The sequence below is a fragment of the Embiotoca jacksoni genome, unplaced genomic scaffold, assembly GCF_022577435.1.
Source record: "Embiotoca jacksoni isolate LCO1_2020_lvr unplaced genomic scaffold, fEmbJac1.0.p SCAF_96, whole genome shotgun sequence".
Taxonomy (NCBI): Eukaryota; Metazoa; Chordata; class Actinopteri; family Embiotocidae; genus Embiotoca; species Embiotoca jacksoni.
In genome coordinates, this window is record NW_027185454.1 from 537,849 (window position 1) to 543,590 (window position 5,742).

The following is a 5,742-nucleotide window of genomic DNA, read 5'->3' on the forward strand; positions in this document are numbered from 1 at the left end:
ACTCCACTAACTGTCCTTATGTCAAAGCCGGCCATTTGGACTATCAAATCCATAACACAATTAAGGCTCTGTACCGTATGACTCATTTATTTTAGTTTATTTTTTGTCATGGTAATTTAAAGATAAAACATTCATGGGGCATTCTGTGCACTGCCAGTTTCATAAGGGCTGAGAACAGTGAAATGTCCTCTGAATTCAGCAGTAATGTTATGCTTTAGAAGACTGATTTGATATGACTCATAATTGATAGTCATGTCAGTTGTTTTGTCAGGAGGTGAATGCTGCTGTTTTACTTTGTGCTCGCCGGAAACGGCTACGTGGATGTTTTCCTCTGCCAACATCTATGTCTAAAAGAAATTTGCGTAACAAGTTAATACATAATACATCCCTATTGTAATCAATAGTAGGGAGGTGAACTACTGTTGTGTAAGTGAATTATCTTCACAGTCATCTAAAGCAGCCTCATTAAACCATAAGAGCAATGTGTCTGACATCAGACAGTATCCGCTGATCTTAAAGGAGAGATAAAACATTTATTAGACTCTGGAGAAATTAGCATGCTTTAAAATTTCCCCCACAATGTCCCAAATCTGCTTCCTCTCTCATTTAGCAATATTTCTGTCCTGTTTTATGCTGCTGTATTTAGCGAGAAGTTATTCTTGGCCAATATGATGAGATGATGTTAGTCGATTGCAGCCTCAACAGTCTCAACATGATGCAAAGTAGGTTGTGTATTTAAAAAAAAAAAAAAAAAAAAAAAACCTCAAGTCAATTAAATGCAATTGTATCGCAAAAGCCCTTTGGTGCACTTTGTATTAGCAGTGGCTGAGTGTGTGTTAGTCTCTGTGCAGTGTTAAAGCCATGCAGAACTGATGAACTCATACTATGAAAAATGGTGGAAAATGCATCCTAACTGATGCAGATAAAAGTTTCTCATCAGCATAATAAAAGGAGGCAATGTTTTTACAATTTACACAATTACTGTAGGCAGTGAAAAGTGTGAAATTTTTTGTCTGTTTCTGCTTATATAGCCTAATAATACTTCCATTAAGTGCATTTTCTGAAGTACTGTAGTTTGCTTTTTGCTCAAGTACATTTGTCTGACAGATATATGCATCATTACTTTTCAGGAAGAAGATTTTACAGAGATTTATACCCTTTCTGTCATGTGTAGCCTCTCTAAAAACATTGTATAGGTGGAGCTCCTTATTATATTGAAGGCTCGAAGTTCCACCCTTTTCTTAACTTTTCGAAACTAAATAGCCGTTTAAGACCTCAAGCAGAAGTGCAATCCGCCAAGGTGCAAGCACACCTGACCCAAAACACACCTAAAACTAGGTGCAACTCCTTTGAACCATGAACCTCACGTTCTGGAAACTTTACTGCCACCACTGTCCACTTCCAGCCAACTTTGTGACTCTACATTGCCCTCCTTGTTTGAGTCCATGCCCCCACCTCTGCCACCCCAGTCAAAATTATCTGGACGTGACCGGTGCCTGATTTACGTTTTAATCAATAGAGCTGACTAAGAATGAGAATCTCCCGCAACAGGCTTTGAATAAACAAGAGGCAATTCTCCTCAAGTTGAGACCAGCACAGCTTTGAGGAAGTTTTAATCTCTAGTGACGCGAGTGAATTTAAACAAGCACCGAGATCTTTTGTAATCAGCTGCTCTTCTTTTCAACTCTCAGCTACCTCACTAATGAAAGGTTCAGAAAGCCACTGCAGTAAGAGAGCCACTGCTCGGTCTAAAGTTTAGACAAATTACAGGAGTGTGCAGCAATATTCTTGAATTTGCCTTAATAAATGCCAAGAAACCATCTCCAATAGGAAGTTTATAGATATGATATGGCTGAGACCGAAGCCAAGTCAGCTGATTGCAATAGATCTGGATGTTGTGCAATATGTTTGCTAAATTACCTCATGTCACCCTGTGCTTTATCACATCCTCTCTCTCACTCCCTCTCACTGTCCTCACTCTACGATGCTCTTGTGCTCAAGTCAAAACACAGTTGAAAAATAGATCTGTTCTACTTATAAGGTTGCAACATGGGAGCGTGTGGAGAGAATAGTCTTTCATTAGTCACACTGGTCTCTGCATACAATACTGTCATTTATTAGTGATTTTGTTTAAAGCAAAAGAAGACTTAATCTACCCCTTTCAAGTAAAAATTAGTGCTGCTAATTTTTGTGGTTTGGGTGCTGCTAAAAATGCCATTGCACTGCCTTCAAGAAATACTTCTAACTACAAATTCTGTGATGAGTTAGATGAGAATACCAGTCTTTTATCTGTCCATTCATTAAATATCAAGCCGCAGCCAGGTAGCCTAGCTTAGCATAAAAAAAGGGCAGCCTGGTTCCATCCAAAGGTAATAAAATCTGCCTTTGAGCATGTCCAAACTTCACTTGTTAATACCGTATATCTCATTTATTCAAAGTGGTTTTACAGTGTGTTTATGTGCTGGAGTGTTTCTTGGCTGGGGCCAGTGACGTCCTGCAGTCTCCACCTGGTAACCTGACTGTCATGCTGTTTCCAGTAAAGTGCTTTTCACACGTTAGTTTTTTTTGTACGGATCATGCAAACAGGATATAATGTTTTAATTAATGAACTGTAGGGGTGTCGGTGGGCCAAGATCAGCTAAAAAGCTGATTTATGACTCATGTTTTACAAATATGAAAGTGGTATTTTTCTAGAGAGCAATTTAGAGTGCATCCCAAAATCCTGAATTATTCATTTAACCAGATAAAAGCATGGCATTTACCCTCTACCCATTGTTGAACGTCGTTAATAGCTACATTTTGGGTTAAACTAAAAATATTTGTAACAAAATGATTTCAGGTGAATTTAGAAATCTGAATGACAAAGGTAATTTGACGCAAGCCTGGAAAATAAACACAGGGACTCAACTATCTTTTTATATACAGTATCTTACAATTAATTAGCTTCAAGTTGGAGATATTTTAAGCAGAGGGCATGTAAGGGCTGGTGGTCCATCACAGGACTGGTGAGACTGATCTGGCACACATCACACCTCATCAGGCCACAGCTGACGACACAAACCAAAGTGTGATTTTGCATCTCTTGAGGATTTCGACAGAGAAGCATAATTGGAAATCCAAAGGTCAGATGGCTGGGGACGCAAAGATCAACAGGATTAAAAAGGAAAAAAAAAAAAAAAAAAAAAAAAAAAGAAAAGGGAAGCGGCTAAGGGATGGGAAAGGACTAAAAAAAAAAAAAAAAAAAAAAAAAAAAAAAAAAAAAAAAAAAAGTTAAAGTGGACTGAATATAATGAATTTGAATTTAGATTCGGACCATGTTAAGAATGCGGTTACCATGTTTCATAGACTCGAGCGCAAATAAATGCCATGAACTGACATTTGAGTTGGCAAAATGAAATGGCAGTGACGTTCCTGGAAACTAACAGAGAGGATAAAGCAAGTAAAGAATGCATTTATCAGATCTGAGGATAATTCAATTGTTTGCATCCACGGGCTGTTAATTAATCCTTTCTTGAAAGCCTAATGCTTGTAAGGGCTCTATTATAAGCTTGACTTTATTCCCAGTGTAAACAGCTATGATTCAGAACAATGTTAAAGAAAATATCATGAATTTAGCTCATACTCCTTTCTGCGACATGATTTGCTCAGAAACTTCAGTGAGTGTTTTCTTCGCCCAAGCAAATATCTGATGTCTTGCTTCCTTTTCATGAGCATTTCCCCTCATTGCTCTAATGTTAAGTTTAAAAGAAGAGGTACAATAAGTGTTTCCCCTTTGACTGTGTTAACTATATAACTACTGACTTAATCACTTTCGTTTAAAAAAAAAAAAATTCAGAAATCAATATCATCCTCATTCCAGGTTTGAAATGAATGAAGCAACAAAGTCAACAATAATCAGTTCCTGAAGATTTGTTTTGGAAGACTAACTTGTTCCAAAACTAACAGAGGAAAGGGTCCAAACTGTGACCAAATACCGGTTTCTCTCAGCTCAAAACTTTCCAGCACATTTCTGTTTCAGAAGATAAACGCACACCTCAGAAAAGCCAGAGGAAAATGGTGATGTTCCTTCACCTTTATCTCTTGACATTATATGGTTTTACTCCCCCCCTATCTCATAACTACTGCCCATTAATCATGCATGAGGAGTGTTGTATGATGACATATTTAATACAAACTTTAAACTGGAGTTTTTTTACGATGCCTTGGCTCCAAAATTTCAGCCTCCTCCGTAGTGACACCAGATGTGATGCATGTTTCTGGCCAAGAAGTACAGTGCGCTGTCTCATTTAGTTACTTCTATTTAATTATTTTTGCATTAAAAAAAAAAGATGAGACACTGTTGCCACCAAGTGGTCTGGAAAAATAGTGTTCAAGATCTGTGAGAGCTGAAAAGAAGTGGAGGATTTAGACCAAGCAGTCACCTCAAATCTCTCTTGTAGGCAACATTTTTACGGGCTAGTCATGTAACAAAATATGTTCTATTCTCGAATATGTTTTTCCTTTGCGTCAGGTCTTATGATACAAAAAAAAGTCAGAAAAGGTTTTAATCTAAGGCCTCAAAGGTAAAGTCAAGGTCAGACTGTGTAAATCCCTGCCTCTGCTGCACACTGCTGGACTACAAGCAACACTATTCAGAAATAAATGAAAACAAAGCTCATTCATCAGAAGTCCGCCGCTCTCAGCATTCTGTAGTACAACCAAATGTATAACTCTCACTTGATGCACTGCTTCCATCTGCTAGCAAAGGTTCAAACAGTATAAAACCGGTAAATGAAATTGAAAACCAATGAAACTTGACGTTGAATTAAAAGGACCCTAAAACACATTTTCTCAATTAGCTTCTGGCCAAAAGTGATGGGAATCTTAAACAAAGACACTTTTTACTGGCAGTTTTTTTGATCATTCACATCAGAGATTTCTGTTTTCTCTTTTTTCTCTTTCTCACTCTTTGTGATCATTTCACTGGTTTGAAGTGAGCGGGGCTCAGTTGGAAAAAGGTGATATCACATACCTTCGTGCACCGTTCAGGATTTAACAACATATGATCTCAGAGTCTCATGATAGTTGATGATGTTCAGTCAAACCACACCTCATCAGTCCTGATGAAGAAGAGTTTTTGAGTTACACTCACGATAAATAACATCTAAAGAAGCATTTTAAATATAAATGGCGCTTATTAGTCATGCATAATTGTTGCTATGGAGAATCACACTTGGATGATTTTTTTTTTTTGTATTTTTTATTAACTTTCGATTATCTTTTTATTTTTCTTAACACACAAGTTAACACATTGATGTTGACAAATCATGAAGTTGATATTTTTAATGTGTCAACAAACAGTTAGTTGCTTATTTAGTCAATATTTTATCAATATTCACACTTTTTTTAAGCTCTGTTTTTGATCTCTACCAACTAACGACAGAAAACGGACACTTTTTAGCTGCCAAATGCTCCTCTGTTGTGTGTTGTCAAGCAAGTTGTCTTTGGAGCTTTTTTTCTTAAAGCTGAAATATGTGGGGAGCGCAGTGAGAGTGAACCAAAACAGTCAAGTTGCGGGTCAGATAGTTAAAGAACAAACTGAAAGTCGCTATAAAGACTCAGATTCGGGGGCTAATTCTCACTGATGAAGTTCTCAGCAGTTTAGAAAATATAATTCACAAATGGCTATACACACAGTTGAGTTAGAGGTTTTACAGCTAACATTTTTTTTTCATTATTGATTCATCTGACAGTTATTGTTTG